This window comes from Cavia porcellus, unplaced genomic scaffold, assembly GCF_034190915.1.
Source record: "Cavia porcellus strain 051 isolate PalLab524CR breed Dunkin Hartley unplaced genomic scaffold, mCavPor4.1 scaffold_4, whole genome shotgun sequence".
NCBI classification, from domain to species: Eukaryota; Metazoa; Chordata; class Mammalia; order Rodentia; family Caviidae; genus Cavia; species Cavia porcellus.
In genome coordinates this window covers 42,854,321-42,879,188 of record NW_026947487.1, presented here as the reverse complement: position 1 = coordinate 42,879,188, position 24,868 = coordinate 42,854,321, and the positions used below count along the sequence as shown (strand labels likewise).

At 43.2% G+C, this 24,868-nt stretch overlaps 1 protein-coding gene across 10 annotated transcripts in view; it reads right to left on the bottom strand.

The window, feature by feature from the left end:
- Positions 1-14,307, bottom strand: part of Mbnl2 (muscleblind like splicing regulator 2) — a 156,636-nt gene extending 142,329 nt beyond the window's left edge. For 3 of the 10 annotated variants that reach the window (XM_005007159.4, XM_023560641.2, XM_003477532.5), the window contains exon 1: positions 14,067-14,306. The gene's annotated coding sequence lies outside the window, so the exon portion shown is untranslated. Of the gene's footprint in view, positions 1-14,066 lie in introns of all 10 variants that reach the window. The other 7 variants (XM_005007161.4, XM_023560642.2, XM_005007163.4 and 4 more) reach the window with 4 other exon arrangements.
- Between the last annotated feature and the right edge of the window lie 10,561 nt (positions 14,308-24,868).

Sequence of the window (24,868 nt, the reverse complement as noted above, 5' to 3'; positions counted from 1 at the left end):
AAGAAGGAAAGAAGTCTCAAGTGATTTGGTAGCTGTCTCAAATTTTATGGGAACCCAGCACACAAATCTGTGTTGATGGCCTTTGGCCTATAGGTTTTTGCTGCCTAACTTGGCCATCTTTATTTATTTTTTTGAGATCTGAAATGGACTAACAGGCCCTATGGCTACACAGCAAGAAAGGCAAAGGTCAAACGGCACTGTCATCCGAGGCCTCAGGCTCTCCCTTCCTTCTACTAATCTTAACGTCAAACAGGAAAAGCCAATTCAGGCAAAAGCTGCACATTTGAATAAAAACCAGGGAAGAAAAGGGAGATGTGCAGAGGCAGAGTGATAGCAGCCATTATTATTATTATTATTACTAAATTGCTACTCCTAGTGTCATCATTATTATTAACTCTGATCATTTCTCTTCATTTCAAATCTCACCTCTGAAGCATTTAACATCCCATTAGCCCAGAGCAGATGCTGCGCTGGCTCATGTGGCCCTCCAGGCCTCCTCTGATTAGTGGGATCAGTGATGCTTGTGCTGTCTAAGAGACCACTTCTGGAAGCTGAGAGGGTCAGGAGAGAGACAGATGAGGAGGCCCCAGTGGGAATAGAAGAGATTAGCAGGAGTCTTTTCATGATCCTTCCTTCTATCTTGGAATAGCCAGTACACTGTAGGTAGCTCATAAAAAAAAAATAAAATAAATTGCTGTACTGGGGATTAAACCTAGGGCCTTCACACGGAGATATACCTGCAGCCCTTTTTGAAATTTTGAGACAAGGTCTCACTAAATTGCTAGATGGCCCAGGCTCAGTTCAAACTTGTCATCCTCCTGTGTCAGCCTTCCAGAGTTCGGGGTTTACAGACAGGCACCACAATGCCCAGCTTGCCAGCTATATTTTTAAAACTTTATTAAAAACAGAGAAGATCACAAATCCTAAGTGTTTAGTTTCCTGAATTTTCCCAAAGCAAACACATCTGTGAAACCCACACCTCTGTAAGAAATAAAATATCTACAGGGCCCCGGGCACTCACTCCCTGGGGTCCTTTCAGCATCCCCCTCCCCCACCACACACACACACACACACACACACACACACACACACACACACGAAGTGATCGCATTCCTGCAGACCCCTTGCCGGCTGCATTCTGAGCAAACTCTCCTGTTCAGGCCAGGATGGCATGTGCTTTCCTTCGACAAGCTTTTGCTGGCAGCAAATTGCCATTTCAAAGCAAGGGAAAGAAAAAAGTGTGTGAGGGAGTAATTTTGTGTGTAGGAGAAAAGTGTTTCTAATTTTCAGTCCTGCAGCCGTGAGGGAAGAAGGAACAGTGAAGGAGGGAAGTCAGCCAGTCACTGCGGTCCTGGTTCAGCTTCCCGGCCAGGGTCTGGAAGGGATCCAGCCCCCTTGCCATTTTGAAGAAGGAAGCAAATATGTGGCCCTTCCTCACCTTCCCCCACCTGCCCAGGGCTGGCGGACTCTGCTGCCCCCATAGTGCAAGGCAGTGGACAGGTCGGTGGTCATGATTGTAACAGCAGCATGTGCACTAGGAGCCAGATTCAGTGTTGAACACATGGTTTTGATTTTGTTTGTTTGTTTGTTTTTAAACAGTGGTAAAAAATGTTACAGCTCTAACTTCAGGATTTGCTAGATTCTTTAATGGGAAAGCAACTCCCACACTGGCGACCGTGATCCCCAACTCCCCAGGCTCAGCATGTTCGGGGTACAGGCCAAGGAAGGAAGGGACCCCAGAGGGCTTAGGTGGAAATGTGGTGTCACCGAAGAAGCCTCAGAGAGGGCGCCACTGTGTTGACCTGACAAAGCACACAGACCCACCCTGCTCTCCAGTGCCTTTTCTGTACTAATTTATCAAAATCTGAAAGGGAGCGATCAGAACATTAAAGGCAACTTCACAGCCACAAAGCAATTAACTCAAGATCCAACATGTACCCATATCCACACAGGATCAGCCAGCAACATTCTCCAACTTTCTGTCCTGGGTTGCTGGCTGCCAGTGCATCTAGAAATCATCATTCCTCTCTTTTTCTGATCAATTATTTAGTAAGGTCTGGGTTACACAACAGAAATTTCACCCTGAGGTGGAGGAATGTATGCCCTTTACTGGTCAGCTAGAAAACAGTGTTTGATAAAAAGGGAAATTTACAGTATGGAAGACTGCTGGAAAAGTTTATAGGACATCACTAGTAGGGGTGGAGAGAAAGAAAGGAAAATGAAAGAAAGGGAAGGAAGGAAAGAAAGAAAGAGAGAAAGAAAAGAAGGAAGGAAGAGAGGAAGAAAGGAAGGAAGGAAGGAAGGAAGGAAGGAAGGAAGGAAAGAAAGAAAGAAAGAAAGAAAGAAAGAAAGAAAGAAAGAAAGAAAAGAAAAGAAAAGACAGGCAGTTTGTAATAGAGTAGACGCCTCAGGATCTTTAGATTAGATATGATCTTCCTAAGAAAAACTGGAATGTTTGTCTCAGGACAAGTCTGAAAACTGTGGGGGCAGGTTCCAGCTTTCTCTGTGAACACCAGGCCACTAGCAGGGATGCTGCTGGGCCTTCCTTGCTCTCCCTGTGTTTACTTGGGGTGTCCCTGAGTATGCTTGAGCAGAACCCAGAGAGAAAATCCCTCCTGGTTGCTGTCTAGAGGAAGGAGGGCAGGTGAGTGCAGCCGACTGTTGACTGGAGCTGGGATTAATTAGTTCCTTCTGTGACCTTGACACCTACGGATGCCGGATGCCGAGGGAGCCAGTGTGTTTCTCTAAGCTGCGGAATACTCAGTGCTGAGAGCCACAGAGGAACTCGGGGAGGCTGGACACAGATAGATTGAGCCAAAAATTAAAACAACAAAACAAAAGGAACCCCAAAACCGTGTAGCTTAGTTCTGAAACTGCCTCAGTTGTGTTAAGTATGTGCGTAAGTCACACATACTTATGTAAATCTCTGTCTATCTGTCTTGGTCCTCCAGGGTAGTCCTGCAAGACAAATCTAGCCCCCTGACAGGTATTTCTGGAGCTGGCTATAGTCTATGGCAGTGGTGGCGAACTTATGACATGCGTGCCACAGTGGGCACGAAGAACACTTTCTGTCCCACACAAGCCAAGTTACTCTAGCAGCTGAGCTGATAACAGTTGTTTTTTCTAAACTAAACCCTCTGAGTTTAGGTTCAATTGCACTGTTGTCGCTTTGCAATAAACAAGTGGGGTCTGGGATGCCATTTAGGCACTGGGCCCCTAAAAACTTCACCATTGCTGGTCTGTGGTGAGGACTGAAGACAATTTTAAAGCATCCTTTGCCACTGTGGAAGATGTCCTTCCCTTCTGCATGCCACACCCTCACTGATTAGTTTTGCCCACTGTGTTCAGGCCTGAGCAGTGATGGGGAAAATGAGCACTCTGCCGTCTTGCCTACTATTGCTGGCCCAGTGTTCCATAAGGCCAACCGTGGGCCCAAGCTGCTGGAAAAACATAGCATGTCCTGGACTGCTTAGGTGAAATATCACACCTTGCATAAACAAGGTGCCCCGCCGTCCTGTTGGAAGAAGCTTGACATCCTCAAAGTGTGAAGGGTTGGCCTGCTGGAGAGACAGTGGGCTACCTAGGGTTACTCCAAAATCTCAAACATCAAAATAAGGCCAACAACTGAAGGTGTTGTGCTTCACTACAGCGCAGGACAGACTTTTCTAACCAAATGTTACAGCCTGGATGCACAAAGAGGCTGGGCTTGTGCAGTCACTAGGGAGACACAAGGTAGCTGGCAGGTGAGCAGTTAGAAAATAAAGAGATCTCCCTTGGACTCTAATGCGTCTTTTCCCAGCAACCCCCATGGCAGCACCTGAGCAGCCTGAATCCAGCAGGCAGTGGCTGGAGTAGAAAGTTCTGGGAGATAAGGAGTTAAAAAGACCAAAGCTCTCTAGGGGCCCCAAGGCAGAGAGTCCCTTTGATCATGCCTCTTAATTGCAGCCCAGTTGCACCAGGGAACTTTAAAGAAAAGAAACAGGGAAACTCTAGAGATAGGGTTTGTTTTGTTTCCTGAGGGGATGGTCTTTGTGGTGGCTGCCAGGAAGCTGATATTGCAGGGGCTTGGATGATGGCTGTCCTCAGGGCGAAATCAATCATCTCTCCCACCACAGTCAGGTGCAGGAAGACGCCAGCTTCAGGGGCCATCTATGTGCACCCCTGCATCTGGCTGAGAGGTGCAGACCTGGAGAGCACAAAAAAAGGGAGGCCATGGGAACCACTGCAGGCATCTGTGTGGCACCTGCCCACCTTGGTGGAAGATGGGCAGCGTGCCCAACAGGAAGCTTGTCCAGGGAGGGCAAGTCGAGGGTGAAGCAAGGAGATTTCTAAGAATTCCCACAGAAGGCCATGGAGCCACAACAGCATAAAACACCTCACTCTCCACAAGGCTGTGCTGTGGATAATGAGCTTTTATGGGTGCCCTGTGATTCAGGCATTCACAAGTTGAGGCCCATCAGGTTCTTTCAGTTTCAGTCAGGGCGTGTGCCTGTGGGAGCACACACACATGAGATTCGAGAGGAACCAAAAGGCCAAGCAATGGAGACCGAGCCCTTGTCATCACTGGCAGTGCACCAAGTCCCTTTGTGGGGAGGGACTCCGGGCTAAACCTGGACTCCTGCCTGCACAGTGCGCCAGTAATTGCTTGTTTATGTTCTGTTGAACTATTTAGTGAGCTCTGTGACCGGTGGCTGTAACATGAAAGATTTCCTGAAGCAATCCCCCTTCTTTTGCAACCCCTAAGCAGGCACTGTTGGAATAAGGTCTGGGTGTCTGTAACACGGGTTTCCTTCCTCTTTTGTCACAGACTAATGGGTGACTCAGCCAAGTAACTTGGTCTCTCTAAGCTTCACTTTCTTTGTGAAAAGTTTTAACTCTACTGACATGCATAGAGCTCAGCAGAGAGCTTGCCAGACAGTAGGTGCTCGATAAACTCAGTAAATACATGCTTCGTTTCATTCCTCAAGTTAGTGGTAAATTAAAAATTCATAAAAACATCAGCCATTGTGTGGCTCCATGGGCATCTGGGCGGGAAAGACTTCTCTAAATCACTTTAGCTTGACTCCTGGCTCTAGGGAAGAGGAGGCCACTGCCGGGACCCAGAAGACAAGCACCCCAGTGGAGAGAGGGCAGATGGAGGCACAAGACCCTAGCCAGACAGATGTCTGTGGCAGGCCTGGACCTTCACAAGGGCAACTCCATCAGAAAGCTATCTGCTCTAATGGTGCCTTCATTTTACACTACAAGACTTTCAATCCAACATTTTTAAACAAATGCAATGTTAATGGCATAACGGTCTCTCTATACTCTTCGTGTTCTTGGGAGGGATGAGAACAGAGTAGCATTATCTACATCTGAATGGATGAGTTGGCCAGAATTCCCCAAACTGACTCACTGAGGCTGTGATAACTAAGGTAGGCATGTTAGACTCTGGGGCTCTAGTTCTCCTCCTAGAAAAGGGGAATCTAACACTGATTTCTAACACATGTGTTTCTTGGGGGTGGAGGGGAATCTCTGGAGCAGATGTGTAAACACGCCGGCTTTTCCTGGAGGTGGTAACCAAATCCCTCAGGGGATTTGTGAGTCTGTGTCCACAGTGACAGCAGACATCTTGGGCACAGGGCAACATCCACAGATAGGCTATGTGCAGTCACGGAGCTGCTCCTCCCCACTGAAGTCCTCACCTTCAGACCTCGGTCCTGAAGAGCAGTAGCACAAGGCTGGTGGTTACTTCTGCTCCATGCTTAGCCTGAGCAGCCTGGTGAGGCCTCCCGGGCTGAAGTTTAGGTGCTGCCTGCAGCCCTATGAGGTGCATTTCAAAGCAGCCTTCTGGATCCAAGCATCTTCAGTCCCTTAAGTTTCTGCAGCACAGCCATTATAGTCTAGAGCCTCCCAGATGTGTGCCATCATCTCATCCCTTGGGGGTTTGTTAGAAAAGCAGAATGTAGGCCTCTCCCCAGGCCCACTGAATTGGAATCTACATTTTTAATAAGATCCCCGGGTGATTTGCAGGCACAAGAAAGTTTGAGAAGAGCTATTCTGATTTAGTCACTGGAGGCACCTGTCATGAAGGTATCAAGCATTTGCTTATGTCCAGCTACTTTCTCATCTTGCAAATCTGTTTTCTTCAAAATAGTCCTGTGGCTAGGTTCAATTGAGAGCCACTAGATCCAGGAAAAATAAACCTCCAGGCCTTGGAGAACCAGATGACTGGTGTCAAGTGCTATTTCCAGTCATGCTGGAATTACTGTTCTAACCAGTAATATCCCCCAAATGCATATTTTGAAAGGCAGGCACAGAAGTCTTGATAATTGTTAGATTAAAATGGTATTTTTTGATTATTTATGAAGACCTACTTATTAAAAAATCACTTAGAGACTGGAAAGATATAACAACGAATGCTCTATTATTCCAATCTTCTAAGGCTCTAAACATGACCCTAGTCCAGCGGCAGTAAACCTTTTTAGCATGCATGCCACAGAGAGTTGTTTGTATCACTGAGAGCTCTAAAAGGTTCGCCATTGCTGCCCTAGATGAGTATTCGCCCCAAGAGGACCACTGCCAGAGACCCGTGCCAAGGAGGGTAAAATACATGCGAGGGTAGTACAATGCAGGAGGCCACGCTGCTTTCCCATGGAATCATGGAGACTGGGCTGGGTGTTTAACAGTAAAGCTTGTGCTAGCTCTTATTTACTTCTGCACCCTTGGCTATGTTCCCAAAGGCTTATCCTGTGTCACCTGCTTGGGTCTCTCTTCATGCTCCCACCTTCCATGAGCTTCTGAGCACTCACAGCTTCAACCACAGCTCCTGTGCAATTGCGTCTCAGGCAGACACTGGTAGCCTGGTGTCTAAACTGCTCTTTATCACCATGTTGTCAGATACTTGAGATATCTCCACTCGGATGTCCCATCTCTCACTAAAAGCACCAGGCCCTAAGCACAAAACCCATCATCTCCCTCGTTCCTCTGATCCTAAGCCTACTGCTTGGTTCCCTTTTCTTTCAACCTCCACTTCATTCGCGCCACCTACCACCAACATTTCTCTCGACAGTAGCTGTCATGTCACCGGCTTCTCTGGGCTCTTGGTAGTGTCTATTCTTTTCCCTTCAAAATGCCTTTCAAATCTGCCTTTTCTCCTGCATTCACACACTTCCCATGCTCATCATCCTTCTTCCCACACTTTTCCCAGAAGATTGCACAAGTTTTCTGGCCCCTGGCATCACTTGTTACAAATGTTCCAACCTCTTACCTGGAGTAAGAAATCCTAGATGAATCTTTATGAAGCATGAGACCTGTGTTACCAATGATGAGCTAAAACTCCCTCCTGGGGCTCTTCAGCTCTTCCCTATTCTGGATCCATCTAGCCTGATGTCCCCCCAGCTTCCCTAACACTTCATTTCTATTTCCCCAAAGACATGTGTCCTCACCACCCCCACAGAATGCTGCCTCTCCTTCCTGAGATTGTGATCTCTGGCTTCTCTAAACTTTTTGATCACACAGTATCAAAAATATTTTTAGCACAAACAATTGCCATAGGATAGCAACTTACTTGTAAATGGTAAATTTTTGTAGCAATACTAACATATTCCATACAGAACCAAAATACATGAAAATCAACATTTTAAAAGATAAGCCAAATAACATATTAGTTCAACTGTTTCTGTATGAAGAGAATAATTTTGCCCTTGGCCTGGGGTGTGTATATTTCACAACAGAAATGCTGCCATTCTGGCCTGTGGGAAGCAGCCTTTTCTCCAAGACCTTCTACATCACTCCAACCCAAACAGAACTCTCCTTTCCTGAACTTGCAGGACATTAACATTACAAGTACTAAATCACTTAGGTAATATACGCTTCTCTAATACTTTTAGTTTGATTAACTAAAACTTTCAGTTAGGATGCCAGAAACTTACAGATTTTTAGAGTCATTCCATCTTTTAATTAAAAAAAATACTGTCTTCCCAAAATTGCATGGGTTGAGCTGTATGCAAGTATCCAAAATGCATTACAAGAAAACTCTGAGTGTGACTGCAGTGTAATTTCATTTGTCTCATTAAACAGCATATCAGGTCTCTGTAGATTTGAGGAATGTTGGCTAATAAGACTTTTAGCATATCCCTTAACTTTGCTCAAATTCTGCCTTCATTTATAAAACAGGAGAAAGGGGGCACTTAGAAATGAGCAGAAAAACTGAAATGAAACAAATATAACAGTTATTATCAATGACTACACTTCTTATTCACACACTATAATATAAACTATAAGGTACACCTGAGATTTCAAAAATACTTCATCTCCCACATCCAACTTGAGCTTTGACATCTTCCTGCAAATGAATTATTTTTATTTCCTCCATTTTGTTTGTTCAGCTGAAGCCATAATGAGCCTTACCTAGAGGACTGAGGGTTCTTACAGGCCTGAACTGAGGGAATGGCTGTGCCAAGCCAAGTGGCAGCCGCAGGGTCACAAGTGTGTCACCAAGTCTTTGAGTGTCTCTGCTTGTATAAACCAACTGGGAAGAACATTCATCTTGTGGGCCTCTCTTGTTTCTCTAAGGTTCAAATTACATGAGATATGTGTGCAAAGCCCCTGTTTATAACACATGACCCTAAAATATTAGTTTTTTTCCCCAGGCTTTCAGCAGGTTTAAAAGTACTCACATGGTCTCATGGGAAAACAGAATACTTTAAATTTTAGTTTCCTTGCTCTCTCTCTCTCTCTCTCTCTCTCTCTCTCTCTGTCTCTCTCTCTCTGCAGGCAGGCTCTTTATACTCATTAATAAATGTTGGGTCCTTCTAGTTATGTAGAACAGACACACATATTGTTCCCACACCTTCAGGGCAGGCAGAGCTGAGAAATCCACCTCTCTTCAGGCTCTGCCTGGACTTCTAGGTCCCTGCAGTCTAAGAAAGTATTTGGGAACAAGAGATGGTGACTACGCTCACCTACCTAGTACACTTCTAAGCTTGTCCTGCACTTCAAAATTCAAGTCAGTTAACCGCTGAAAACCACCAATGAGTGAAAGATTTTTTAAACTAGGCTTATAACTCTTGTCCAGAAGGAGCTTTACCTCGCACACCCTTGCCAGAGTGCCCTAATTTAGGCTCCCACTTTTTAACTCTCTGATTGAACTGTTAATTGAGATAGTGCCAGTGAAAGCCATTTGTAAAGGGCCTACACACATGTTAATTACCCTTCTGAAGACACTGTGTGCTTAACTATTCTTATCTTGTTTGTAAGTATCTCCTTTCCCTAGCTATTGTGGATTGCAAACTGCTCAGGAGAGAGACCGGCAGCATTTTCAGTCTAGCCGGCTTCCTTTCTGTCCCTAGAGGGGGCTTACGGTTCCCAAGGTCCTCCTGCAGCAACCAGCTTGCCACAGATGCTCAGGACCTTGGACCTGCTCTTCTCCGCGACACCCAGGGCTGAGAAGAACTTAAAGCGTGGCTACATCCTATGTCTCCTCTCTAAGCTTTTCCCCTAACGGGGCCCTTAACCTCCTAGCTTGCCTTTGCTTAGAGAATGGATATTAAATCGGATATGGGGGTGGGGGCACCAAAAACCAACAAGGAGACAACTTGATGTTTAAAGAGGAAATCAGTTCTAAAAGGAACTCTTGCCTTTTACAAGAAAACGGAGGAGTGAATCCTCCAGAGTCAAGCTTCAGGTTTCTCTGCTGAGGAAAGGGGGAGCGAACTAATTACACTGGGGCTTCTGCGGACACAGCAGCAGACCCAGCAGTGGGACAAGGTCTAAGATTCCTTCTGCTGACAGAATGGCATTTAAGGCTTTATAAATGATGTGCCCCTGTGGTCCCCAAGTCACTTTACAGCTGAAACCCTGGTTGCTAAGACTCAGTGATTGCTCTGCAGTAGCCTTACATTGAGGATTTTTTCTTTCTTTTCTTTACTTCTCCCCGCATTAAGATTTTTTTCTGAGCATCTTCACGTCTATTGCTCATATTACATCTGTTTATTATTGAAACAGCACTCATGCTAAGAAACGTTGCACAGGTTAAAAGAAGTACACACAGGCAGGTATCTCAAACTCGAAATTCTTCCTCCGGTTCTCCTCCCAACACCAAAGCCATCGCAAACCTAAAACCCATGTCTACTGATTAACAGTTTAAATTGATATTAGGCAATAACACTACCATTCAAGTCTATGAAACTTCCAGTCTTGTGCCTTGTATTTTTGTGCACACACCCACAAAGGCAGTTACTGGGTAACCGGCTTGGTGTTCTAACCGAATTAGCAAAACCCAGTGAGCCTAAGAGGTGTTTAACAAACACTTGTTGACGGATGGATGGAATCTGCTGACCGAGGGTACCTGAGACAATGAATTCTTTGTCCAAGCACTAAGGTGCATTGTGGAGTCCATTTTTATTAGCCAGTGTTGCTGCCGTACCGAGGGGGAGGCCAGCCAGAAGCTGTCCAGCTTGGAGCTCAGGTGGCTAAAGGGAACCCTCAGGCCTCACCTTTCACCTCTGCTTTACACGCAGCAGCAGAGACAAGGACTATTCTCTAGAAACAGTGTGCCATGCAGTCGGGAGCAGAGGGCTGATGGAAACTCAGCTTCGTACCACCTTTGACTCCTGACTATTAACACAGCTGCATCTATGAGTTTATGTTCCATTTCAAGAAGAAAAACAAATACCAAGCTGAAGAAAATCATGGAGAAAAACATAGTTTGTAAATGATTGACACAGCCCGGCAGACTTCCTACTTTGTGTAGCCGGGAGGTTTTCTTTCAAAGCATGAAATACTGAGTTCCTTGCTCTGTACCGCAGTAGATATCTGGTCCGTCGGATTCAGTGGATCATTCCAGAAAGGATCCTGGGCTTCTGTCTCTCGTCTTCTCCTTTTGGCCTCTTCCCCTTTCTCCTTGCTAGGGCTCTAAACTGGAGTTGAGGCAGATTGTGTGAAGATGGGAAAAGATCCTCCCCCTGTTCTGCCATGCCCTTGGGGTTCTGTGCTCACCTGCTCTCACTTCTGACTGCAGTTTTCTCTTGTCTTTGAGGTCCTGTCTCTCTATTTTCCCCTGACATCCTGGTCTCCACTGCCAGCAGCTTCTTCCTTGTCGGGAGGGTTCTCTGCCTGAGCCAGCTCGGACATGCAGCTATACCTAGAGATCTATCTCAAAGGCCCCCAAACTATGCTTTCAACAACCAGTGCGTCTTGCATTTACAGGATTTTTCACTAATCAGACTCACCCCTTGCAATGTTCCCTACCTAACTTCCGTGTTGATACTGTTTTATTTTAGAAAACATAAACATATGCCTTTCTTCCCATCTCTTGTTACTGGTAGGAGTGGAGGAGGAAAAGCAGAGAAAATGCATACAAGATTGACCCTACTCATTCTACTAGATGGATTTCTTTTCAGCTCTACATCTAAATCCTCTTCTCCCAATTCTTGCTCGGAATCTTGAGTACCAGATCTTGAATTTCTATGGCGCTCCCTGAGCGCGCGACTGGCTGGTAGCCATGTGATATTGATTTGTTTTCACCATAGCAACAGCAAATTAAAACAACCAGCAGAGAGAAGGCAGGCAGGCTGTTAAGCAGCCAAGCATCATGACCAGTGTATTGCACAAGCATATTTCTCTTTCTTTCTCCTGTTTTCTTCCTTATTCATTTTACTTTCAGAATTTAATACAAAAGCCAAAGTAAAAATAGCACTAAATGCTTTGGGCACTAGAAGGCCTGTCCGTGGAATGGTCTGTCTTGCTCAGCTTCTAGCATATTAGACTAGATTTGTAGGGAAGATGCAAAATGAGAATTCTCTGACTTCTTTGGGAACTTAATTGTTGGTCTAAAGATAAATAATTCTATAAAATTTTAATGAGCACAAAATGAAGGCTGGAGAATGAGCGATTAGGAATCCTTACATCCAGAGACATTGCCAATGATTTCTTAATACTGAGGTTTCTCCCCTTTGTACTTTAAATAGCTCATTGTGTAAAGAGACAACTTTTTTCTTTTGCTATCTTTCTGTCTTTTTTTCTTTTTGTACAAGGTCAAGGTCTCCGAAAGTGCTGGCATCATGAGAGAAAGTATTATGCATTTCTATTAAGAGCTTGGAAAATTAGGTAGGTACTTGTTCAGGGCTCAGTAAGTGGTAGGAAGGAGGACACGAACTAGCATTGGGAATTCCTGGGAACTCCAATGTGTTCTAATCAAAATTCTATCTTAAAAGGATCCTTAGTAAGCAGTAATCTTCCCCTCATCCACGGACCAAGAATGCCACCTGTGACGTGGGATTAACAGCCGGTAGCATTATCTTTCCTTCCTCTGGGCCATGAGCCCTAGAACACGGTGCATTATCTATAAAAGCAGCTGTTCCCACCATCGCAAACAGCCTTGAACTTGTTGGCATAACTTGCATCCTAGACAACAGCTCTTGGGGGACTGGGATGAGGGCCCTGGGGACAGTCCTCACAGGTGGCAGTGCTGGGCTGCACCAAGGGGAAGTTAGGCCAGGAAAAACCGAGCTCAGCTTCCTACTGCTTTGTATCAGCCAGGCCAGAACCTGCAGAAAGCCCGTGCTGACCGGCAGGTAGGAGATGATGCCTTGTGTATGAAGGGATCTGTTCAGCGTTTATAAAGAACAAGCTACCGTCTGAAGCACAACTCAAGTCCTGCCAACTGGGAGTTAGAATGTTCCTTTCGGGACTTAGACAAATATCCCTCTCCAGAGCCTGAATAAAAGAACACACAACAGAAATAGTTGGGGGATGACGTCAGAAGTTCTGGGCTAGTGTCCTGCACTTCTCCTTGAAAGTAAAAACTGTGGGTCTAGAAGAATCTACGTGGCACTGCTGTTATTTAAATGAGCACTGCTGCCCTCCAAAAGGAGCAGGAGAACTGAAGAAACTTCCTCTTACATAAAGATTACAAGGATGCCCCCTGCCTTATTCTTTTTTACTCCATTGTCCCTGAAATGTTACAACTGACAAATAGCTTTCCACTTAACCTTTGTCTCGGAAAGGGACGGTAATATTCCTTGAAGGACATTCACAGTTGTTGTGGTTAGACAAGTCAGGAATTTTTTTTCCCCTTCGCTTCAGTGCTTGCTAACTATTCTAAAAATGTTACACATTTATTGTAAACACATGCTTCAGAGGCCTAACAAAAAAGCACAGTTTCCTCATGCCTGGCAGAAATTTAAAACGGAAAAGGGCAGAAAGAATTCTTTAACAAATATATCCTTTCCTCCTCCTGGGCCAAGTGTGTTAAAAATAAATCTTCTCCATCATTTCTCACTGCTGCTTGTCGGCAAGAAAGTTGATATGGTTCGGCATAGTGAAAACACAGCTTTAAAAGCTAGCCTCTCTCATTAAATTATTCTGCTGGCTGTGTGTTCTCATTAAAAATGCATACAGATCAGATAATTGCAGTAAGCATTATTAACCCAGCTTTACTTTGGAATATAATGGTTCCACTTTCAAGCTGGAAACAAAGGCTCGGACATGCCAGGAAAGGAAATGTAAACATTGAACTACAGTATCGAAAACTTGCCAGAAAGCTACCTCTTACTAGGTTGTTAAAAATGTGTCTTTGGAACTCAATTAAAACTGTAGCATTCTAGAGGCAGGGAAGTCCCTAATTTCCAATACACAGACCTATTTTGGGCCCAAACATTCAATCGGTGATTATTTACTATTTTTTAAAATTCTTAATTGTGAGTTTCTTTTCAAATAACAGAAACAACGCAAACTTTACCTATTCCGGAACTCACTATGGCAGCTTGACATTTTTTCTATAACACGAAAATAATATTCTCAAGATTTCAACTGATTAAAAAAAATAAAGAGATCTATTCTTTGAATAATACTAGGCTGTATGCCTCACCCCAAACAGGCGGTGAAGATTCAAGCTTTTGCCATTTCTTTTCCTCAAATCAAAATGTTACGTAAAACTCCAGGGTTCCCTGCAAGTAATACATTTGAATTAGTGGAATCCGGTTTCCCTGGCTTCCCTAAGCAACACACATGGAATGCAGCACACTGCAGCAAACTCTTTAAACATTCAAAAAAAAAAAAGGGGGGGGGGAGTGATCGCCTACCTTGTTTCGCTCCGCTCGTCCTTCCCCTGTACAGTAACCCCAGGAACATCTGGCAGAATCGAGCGGCCCAGGCTTCTCCACTGCATCATGAGGAAGAAATTTCCATGCCAATAGTTCTCCTTCCCTGTTTATTGTACTCTGAACGCCGTCTGCCGTATCTGGAAAATTTTACCTTCAGATGATGAAGCATAGACAGTCTAAACTCTGTTGCTGTAAAGCTGCAGCCCTTCCTTCCTGCAAGCCCCGCCCCGCCGCGGCCAGCCAATCGGCAGCCAGATCGTCAGTCCTCCTCGTCTGGAGCGGGCCCTCATAGGATGACTGACACGGCAACACAGCGCTGGCAGTGTCGGAAAACAGCGCATCCATACTGATGAAGGGGGAATTTCCCTCTCCGAAGAAAGCAATCAGAGCACCAAGACAAAGTGGCACATAATTGGCAGAGCACAGAGAGGGGTAGCTCAGGAAAACACGCTCGAAGACAGCCAGCCCAGAGCTGGGAGCTGCACTATAAATACTTTGGAAAACACAGAACTCCGCAGATTCAAAGAAATGTAGGTTGTACCTGAAACTGAAGTCGTTATACCAGTTAAAAAGGCATATGTGTGTATGTATATATATGACATATAGATATTAAAATAAAAACAATCCAATGGAAAGTGGTAACTTACAAAGCATTTACATATGATTTCTGTGCTTGGGAGAGAACAGGCTAGCCAAGTTCATATGTACAATCAAGACCTGTTTGTAGCCAGGGCACACACAGATTTCCTGTCCAACATCTGTTACTGCAGTGGTTAATTTCTGTGCCTCCTATATTTTCCATCTATGTCTTTAGACCACTAGAGACCTCAGTTAGGGAATGCTGCACAATAAACTGACATCTACAGGTTACCCTTTGGAGCTCTTGGTAGACACAGGAGGAGTAGGTCACCTTAACCATCAGAGGTGACACTTGATAAATACCTTGCTTTGACCCATATTCTCATCAATAGAGCCATGGTTATAGGAAGGTATTATTGCTGAAAACACAGGGAAAGTGATTCCAGGGCTATAGTCCGGTGCTGCTGCACCCAACGTGTTTTAGGAGGTGCTGGGATTCCCTGACATACAGCAGGAAAAGAAGAATGGAAAAGTTGCTAAGCGGTACTTACTTATTTTTCTAGTCAGCAGCATTTCTGCATGCTTTCCAAACAAAAACACATGGCATTTACAAAACAAAATAAGCTCACATTTTCTCTCCACTAAACACAACATTTTATATTTAAAAAATTAAATATGATGGTTCCATGACTAGATCAAGTCAGGAACAATGTCTTCATTCATCTGAAAGGTTGAACTCAACACTATTTTTTATAACCAACTGTTTAGTGCATCTGGAATGAAGTAATAGGGTGAAATATAAAAGCTTCTTTTCATTTTACCAATTGCATCTTGCAAAACACAACATTTCACATGATTTGGGGAAATCATAGAATACCATGTTTTATTCTTCTCAATTTTTATAGTTAACAATGCTCTCTTTCCTATGTAAATCCTGTGAAAATCGTAACTTTGAGCCTTTCCTCTAGTATAAATTTCTGGAAATTTAAATTAGCTTTGTGCTTAAAAAGATAGAGAATTATCTTAACACATTAGTATACATAGTATCATACTGCCTGCATATGGCTGACCTGAGATTTATGATTCTCTTCTTCCCCATCCCCTCTCTGATCTGAATATCAAATTTTACTCCTCTAATCTTAGCCCTAAAAGTTCAGGCTTCACTGATCTGCATTCATATCCCAAGAAATGAAGTCTCCTTGATTTTTCCTCTAAGCTAACCCAGAACTCTGACCCATTACATACATGGTACAAACACTAATTAATGGCTTCTGGGACTCAAGGCTCCTAACTCCAAGCTTCTCTGTTGCCAGACAGGTTTTTCTGAGTCTTGTAGAATCATGTTCCTTTATACTCAAACCCTTCCCTCTATAAAATCCAAATTATATGCTTTAAAGGTCCTTCATGGTTTGGCCCCTCCCTTCATGGCCAACATTTCCTCCGCTGTTTTCCTAAAGGAAGTTGGCAACAGAGTCACTCTTCTCACTGCTTCCATGCTTAGTTTTACCTTCCTCAACCACGAGACCTCAGTTCACATCTCCTTCCTTCCCTGCTCACTTTAGCTTCTCTGAAGTTCCCCCAAGTATTCTGAACTGTTCATCATGCCAGCCCACTTTAAACCCTTAACATAATGTTAACTAAAATAAATATACAGACATACTTAAATGTCACATGGTATCTCTTATATGAGAAACTCAAAATATAAATAAAAATCAAAATAAAAGGCAAAAACTAGGAAATATGGAGATAGATCTTTTGCAAATGGTAAGGAGACCAAGAGATAGAGGAAGAGGTTGGGAGGAGAGGGGAAGGGAATGATAAAAGAATTAAGATGTGTTATGTACATGTATCAACTACCCCAAGATCATTGTGCATTGCAAACATGTACTAGTAAAAACTTAAAATTGAGAAAAATGTCCTTGTCAACATAATCTCGTAGAGCTAGCTAGCCTGAGTTGATCTTTGCACCCCAGAAGCTATGGTTTGAGTCATATAGCAATCAAGGTAATGTACACAAGACATCTATACTGTAACTGGCACATGATAAATACTTACCAAATGGTAACTACTCTTATGGACACGATGCACAAATTTGCTAATTACATAATTCTTGTCATCTTTATTCAAGTGCACAAGTTGAAAACCAAGCAGAATTTCTTGACCCTGTGTTCTAACTGCCATTTGAAAGCCATGAGCAAGGTCTCTTCAGTTTACCTCTTGAATATTCCAAAATGTTTCCTTTGCTCCCTCTTTGCCCAGCTTTGTCTAACCTATAGGTGTCTTTAACTGTTTGTATTGAACTAGCTTCTTAGCTGGGCTTCTGAAATATATTTTAGATTTCCTTCAAGCCCTTTTGCATGACTCAGTCAGAATACAATTTCAAACACAGACATTTTTATTTTTCCACTTTTACTGTTGAATTGTGTCCCCGTCTCTAAATCCAAATGTTAAAGCCCTAAACCCTGAGGTGTTGGTATTTAGTGACAAGGTTTAAGAAGGTAATGAAGTTTAGGTGAGGTTACAAGAATGGGGCCTTCAGGGTGGGGTTAATATTCTTAGAAGAGACACCAAAGAAAGGTCTCTTTCTCTCCTCATCCTGTAAGGACACAGCAAGGAGGTGGCCCTCTGCTGGCCAGGAAGAGTCCTCCCTAGAATTTGACCACAGTGGTCCCTGATACCAGATATTGCTCCAAAACTGAGAGAAAATAAATTTTGGTCATGTAAGTCATCTACTTCATGGCATTTTAAAATGACACCCCCCACAGACTAACACAGCCTTTAAAATCTTACTGCTGCTTTTAGGAATATGGGAAAGTCCTTCCACAGGCTCAGTACCACCTGGCCTCTACCCTACCTCTCTGGCCCAATCAGAAGCCAGCTTTTCAGGGACACTTTCCCTGACCCACAAGATGAATTTAGATTCACCTGTTGTTTGCTCCCAGTGCCCCATGAACTCCAGAGTAGTGCTTCTCCCTTTTAACCTGCAAATCCCCCAGGGATCTTGTTAAAATGCAGATCTGATCTCAGTAGTTCCTGGGTGGATACTGAGGTTAGGCTTTTCTAACAAGCTCCCAAGTGGTACTGAAGTTGCCAGTCCATGGATGACTCTTCAAATGGCAAGACTTTATAGCTGTTGTTCACTTCAGAGCATGTACTACCAGATATGGTTATTTAGTTAATTATCTACTTCAGACCTACCTTCCCAACCAGCTTGTTGGCATCAGAAGTCACCATTGTCTCTGCAGCACCTGACCTTCCTGTGCCTGAAACATGGGGGAGCAGGGGGGTGATCCATAACGAATGCATTCTAAATGAATGAATTGACTGACGCAGTGTACTATGGATCCGAGCCAGACTTTCCTTCTTTCTTTTTTCTTCTTCTCCCTCTCCCTTTTGTTCTTTTTTGTAACTCATTGAAAGTTTCTTTCAACTGTGGAAAGACGCTTCATCTTTATTCTGGTTATATTATGCTGCATGTGAAGGAGAGTGGTTGAGAAAGCTAACATAGAATAAGTATCAAAAAGATCAAGATGTCTGATGTGAAACAGAAGCTAGAGAAAGCGAACGTTTAAAAAAACACCTTTGGATTTGCCCGAAAGAATTTGTTAGTTATCATCTGCACGTTGATGAATTCCAAATCTGTCCTCCATCCCTTTCTCTTGGCCTCTGCGCCCAATTCCTCACTTGAAAGTGTCAGAGATAAATTCATCTTCAATTCAAATCATTTTATTCATTAAAATGTGTTTCTATTATGTTTTAACATTTCACTGAATGGAGGGAGCCCTTATCACTGATGTCTATTTCTTTCACACTTCCTACTGTATCCAAATACACCCAACTCTCCTATATACCTGGCTCCATCCCCGCTCCATTCTCACTGCTGAGTCTCTACTTCAAGCTCCCGTGGCCTTTTATCCAGTCTTCTCCTCGGACTCCAGACTCACCCCTCACCTTTCACTCTGCTCACTGCCTCAGGCAAGCAGAGGAGAGAGCAGAGGGAAAGGGGGACATGAAAAGAGTTAAGATGTGTTATGTGCATAGGCCAGCTCCACATGGTGAATATAACCATTAAGTACTGCAAAGAGGTACTAACAAATATAAGTGTAAAATGAATTAAAGAAAATGGGGGTCTCGTGATGCATATCCTCCGTAGTCTTTCCGTTACTCCCATTATCTTCTGGATAAAGCCTCTGCTTCCTTCCCAAGTGTATAATCTCCTTATATCTCCTGAGCACACCCGCCCCCTACTTCACATCCAGTATCACCACTTTCACTTTCGTCTCTGGAATGTATCATGTCCTTGATGAGTTAGACCTGGATCGCCTCTATTCCTTTCACACCGACCTAATATATTTCCATCTAGCAACACTCAATAGCATCTTCTCCAAGAAGCCTTCCTTGATCACCATGACTTCCATGGCACCTTGACATTTTAATCACCATGGAAATTATCGCAGAATGTTATAAATATGTCTTATTTACTTGCATAGCTCATAGTCCTTGGGAGAGAAGTGACCACATCTTTCTTGTCATTGATTTTTCCTAGAAACGTGCAACTGTACAATGGTAGGCACTGAATAGCTATTGAATAATTAAATGATAAACATAAAAACAGCACGAATGAGAGAGCTCCAAAGACAAATGGCGAAGCTAAGAGGTGATGCAGCCCATATGTGTATATATAATGACTGGTTGAAAGATTGAGGAGAAAGAAAAGGAGCGGTAATTTAAAAAAACCCCAAAAGCTACGTACAGCTGTGAGATCATTGCCTTTGGGTAGATGAACCAAAGTTAGCAAAGTTTCAGGTAAGGGGAAGATTAATCTTTGATGATGTTTAAAATGGTGGTGCTTTCCATAAAAGCAAAATCTCCCTTTGAGTGGAAAAGTGTAAGTGCCTTAGCACAGGCAGAAGTATTGGACTTCCCGGAAGAGGTGCTCAGGAGGGAAGGAAGGAAAGGATGTTTATAGCAAGGAGAATTGAGACGGCAAGGTAAGCTGCAGAGAGGCCTGGTCTGTGATGACTCCACTGAGCGCTCACGTCTATCTCTGGGTACCTCCAGCTTTTACCTTCCCACCTGGTCCGTTAGTAAAGAACGCTTTATTTCCCTCCAGGTGCCTCACATATAGACCAGATTGCGAGCCCCGTTAGGAAAGAGGACAGGCATTACCTTTCTTGTATCCTCCTCCATGATGCCTAGCAGGGAGCACTGCTGAATTTAAGTTGGATGATTGATTTCTATTTAGAATTCTGAAGCAAAAATTATGAACTTTAGAAGAAATTGGTATTTTTTCCTAATGTGTGGGTTGCTGAAAATGCAGCAGGGAATAGAAAATTGGTTTCATACGTGTCAGATAAAGTTATAGTATTTTCTATGGAATTTGTCACAAGAAATGTTCACGGATTTCTACATTTTCTCTCTAAGTCCAGAAGCAGAAGACTCTGGGGGAAAATGAGATCTAACATATCTTTGGGTTAAGGAAAATAAAGTGGAGTAAACTGTATAAAGCACGTAAATGAAATAATGTCTGAAGGACCCTCAGCATAGAGCTTGGTACCTTAGAACTCAGTGCACATTAACTATACCATTACTGATTCTACCTGCATCATGGCCATTATCCTGGCCCTTAGTGTCTAGAATCTTAGAGGGGTCCACCAACTAAAGGTTACCATATGTCATCAAAGTGGTAATGAACTGAAGTAAACACTTGGTGTTCAGTAATATTTTCAATTGGCCAAAAGAAATACAAAGTCACTCCGTTTATTAGTTATATCCAAAAACACTTCCATGTTTATGTTTTAACAATTTCGTAGCTATTTGAATGTTAATACAACATATTTGAGAGAAATAATTTTTTATTTCATCCTTAACCTATATTAGCTATTAATGGATTGGGCATGCCTATTGGGTTCTGAACAGAATTCTAAAAGCTTGAAATCAAACCGGAACCACTATCTTCATTTGCTGTTCCACACTGATTTTTGAATGATGCTTGCTTTTCATCTTAGTGATGGCTGAAAAATCCAGTTTTTCAAAAACATAAGATATCAGTGTGATTCTAATACATAAATTGCAAATCACTTTGAGCTCGTAGTTTACACTACTCTTGCTCGTGCAAGAGGCTGTGCATCACCTTGTTTCCCTTAGAAATGTAAAGTCTTCCGTGAAATCCTTGTGCGTTCCCTAATTTTCCAAAGTGCCTGATAGCACAGTTTGGGAAATATGGCACTAAATTAAGAATCCTAACAGGTTAGCCAATGTCACATTGTGTTTTCAGGAGTAATAGCTGTTTTTTGCCTCCTGTCCACAGGCCCAATTATAGAGAAAAACTCAGGTAGGGGTTTCCTGAACATGCAGTTCTGGAGCTGAGGTTAAATAATCTTTCAAGCCTCGCATATATAGGTGTGGTTTCCGGTTCTCTAGAACTGCGAATGGGCCAATGAGAAAGAGGGTGAGACAAGGAGAAAGATGGTCTCACCAGCTGTTCCATCAGGCAGAGCAGGGTGTGGGCCCTAATCACCATTCACCTTTGCATGTATTGAACTGGGAAAAGAAGTGCGAATAAGAAGCAGTGTCAGCACTTTTCCTGCTGTCCCTCTTCCACAAGACCAGACACATCTCCGTAGCTATCCTCAGTCTACTCCTATGCTGGCTGGGGATCACCGAGCCTCACTCATTTAATGTGTTCGCTAGAGTGTGGCTCTGGCCCTAGAGTAAATGATGAATATTCTCAGAATGTCATGTCTTCCTCTGTATATTAAAACCTTGTTTCTGATAGAGAAGGGGGACTTCCAATCCTGAAATGCTATAGGTGGATAGCATAATTTCCCTCCTGGTGGATTACTGGAAGGATTTTTCCATTCATAATTATTTCCTATCTTCTCAGTGATGAGGTCAATGCTGTAACAATTGGCTGGAAGGAATTATATCTACTTTGTTCTACCTCCCCTTGTTCTTCTGTAGCCTTTACTACTTTTGCCCGAGTCTACAATCTACTTGGTATTATTGTCCATCTCTTCTGTGAGAATGTCTGTCCACACCCCTTAAAGCAGAGACCTTTATATTTTCTTTTCAGCACATCAGGGGCTGACAATAGCTATCCACTAAATACACAAGTAAAATATTGGAGGACCAAAATGTGGTCCAGGATTAATAGAAAATGGTGTTTGAGACACAAAGCCAAGCATCAAATCTGAGAAGCACTTATTAAGGAGCTTCCAAGGGCCCTTAGAGACAAGTATTTGAAAACCAGGAAGATTAGAAAAGTCAACCATCCAAAGACAGCATAATTTCAGTGTCACCAGGCAGTGTGTGCTGCTACAGAGTCAGGTTTTTATATTTTTTTGATGTTGAATGAACAGCACAGGTCTCTAGAAAGTGTCTTTAATGTGATGGGAGCAGCTTCTTCTTCAAAAGGTTTAGAAGTAAGTGGGTTTGAGGGGGGAAGAGATCACAGTGAGAACCTGGATGGGCACTTGTGACGGTGAGTATGTGAGACTGTTGACTGGAGGGGACCTTGTCATCTGCTAGTGAGAGCGTGGACCAGATTTCAGAAGTGGAGGAAGTGTGGCATGTGTGCCTTCACAGCTGTGATGGCCAGTTCACACCAAAAAGCAGAGCTGCAACTGATTTTAATTTACTGCAATATAAGGTTTCTTACAAATGATTTTTCAGTGCCCTGGTTCTCATCTTCTTCTCATTCTTGTTTTTTTAGGATTGCCATTCTATCTCAATCCAGATAGTCACTTATTTGATTACAATTTGTCAAATACTCACAAATTATTGGTCCCAACCAAGATTATCAACATATCAAGAAAAATGAGACCAAGACCTGAGCCGAAGCCTGAAGAGCTTCACAGAGTACACAATGATCTCCAAAGCCAGATCTGTGGACACTATCTCAGAATGTTCCAGAAGAAAAAGATCCAGGGCCAAGTACATTTTAAAGTTTAAAGTGACTAAATCTGATTTCCTGAAGGACCTCTTAGAGCCTTGTTTCTGGGAATACGTCTTGGAAATCTCTAGGATGAAATGTACAGCTCATGGTGCTTGAGAATTTATTTTACCAAGGACCTTTTCTTCAAAACACATGAACTAGTAGCAGTGTTCTGGTGGATACATTTTGGCAGCACTGGTCCTAGCCCAGATACATTTCTTTTTCTTTTCCTCTTCATGGGACCATGTCATGTCCACATCAACTTACCTTACTGAGCTCAACATCCTTCCCTTGATGCGATGTTTTCTTACTTCACTAGGGCCCTTAGCATTGCCACGAACTTGTGATCTGCCCTATCTCAGTGCTACCTCTCTTCATGTTTCAGAAATACAGTTATCCTGGGAGTCTGTACAGCTTCCACAAATCTTGGCCAGATCTTCATTGCCAGTTTTCTCAGTCTTTCCCGTTGGGCCCATCTTAGTGACAAGTTACTCATGATTTTCTGATTGGCAGAGAGCTCCTCTTGGCTGGATAGTGACTTGTGCTCATGACTGCCTTTGCAAACCTCAACCCTATCTAAATCTAGGTTCCAAAGGAAACATTCACTTCTAGAAAATTCATTAATCACCATTCCCCGCTACTTACTATCACTCATGACAAGTGCTTCTGGGGAGCTTCCAGAGGCAGGGGCACAGAGAGCAATACTCTATTTACTAAACATTTACATAATGATTATTATGTGTCAAGTAGAGCACTAGAAAATCCATTATGCTATTAAATTCCTGATTTTGTATAAGACAAAAGCTACCTGAATGATAAAGGAGACTTCGTGCCACACAGTTAGGCAGTGTTGGAAGCACTGCATACATGCTGGCTCTAAAGATAATAATCAAATGATATCGTGGACTAGAAAGGGTGAAGTGTTAGGAACACACACACACACACAAACACACAGGAAAAGGAAAAGTAGGACATGTTTGGGGAAATCAGATGTCCTAGGTGAAGAGGGAGGTGGCCAGGTTGGTCCTGATGGAGCCAGAGCCCTGGGATGATCTCCATAGATGTAGAGGGTTACAGGATCTTTGGAGGAACATATTCTAAGCAAAACACATAAAACTCAGGAACAACAGCTCTGGAGACATTCCTGTGGGGGCGAGCTCGGTGTTCTACTGCTCCGGCCTTCCTTTCCTCCCTAAAAGGCACCTCCTGTTTCTTAATCTTTCTGCTGGGCCACTGCTCCATTACTCAGAGCCGAAACATGGCGGCCTCTGTCTTTTTGTCCTTGTGCACCCTGGTCTTTTTTTCACTTCTTTTTCCTCTGTCAACAGCTATAACTTTGTGGATCTTTCATTTTTACCTTCCTGTATTTCCCTATCTTCCTTTTCACTAAATTAAAACAATTACTCCCTCTTATTGGATTGATCCATTAGCTACCCATTTAGATGTTACCTGTATTCTTAATAAAGTTATTTTAAATTTAGCTACAACTTTCTCAATATTGTCTCCAGGACACACACACACATGTTATGTTTCATCCTAAATATATATGTTGCAAAGACAAAGCATCCGGCTTCATATGATCTGCCTCAGAAAAGGGAACATGCCGTGGGTATAGTCTTTGCCAGAAATGGGTAATTATTAGAGAGAAAAGCAGGTTCACCTTAGCAACAGCGTTTAGAAGCCGATGTCGTCACCTTACATCATTCTGCCCTCTTGTCACTGTGTTCTTTCTCTAAAATCTCAAACTACAGCTTCACCAACTTCTGTATTTAAAAGCCTTAGTGAAAAAGGAAGAAATAATCATATTTAAATATTCACTGAGTCATTCTCATCTTGAGCACAATTAGCAGATACCCTTGCGACTGCAAAACAAAATGGGAATTGTTCTTTTGCTACTTTCCCCACTGCGTAATAACTGCTTTGCCTGTGCCGCATCTCTCCGAGCTGTTTGCCCACACACTCCTGGGACTGCCAGCCCTTCCAACAAGCCTGATCACTTACAAATGGCATGTTTTATTCTGCCAAGCAGTCCAATCCTGAGATGATTATGGAGAGATTACAGTCATGGATCCTGAGGCTGGAAGAAATCTTTGGCTAGCTGCTAGCCCCATTTTTGAAGGAGAGGGAACAGACACAATAGTTGGATTTTATTATAAGGAGCACAGAAGTTGGGTTTTTACAAAAGATGGAAAACAGTTTTTCCCCTGAAATTTTGTGGCTCCTCAATACTTCAGTGAGGATGCTCATAAGCTCTCAGACCATGCAC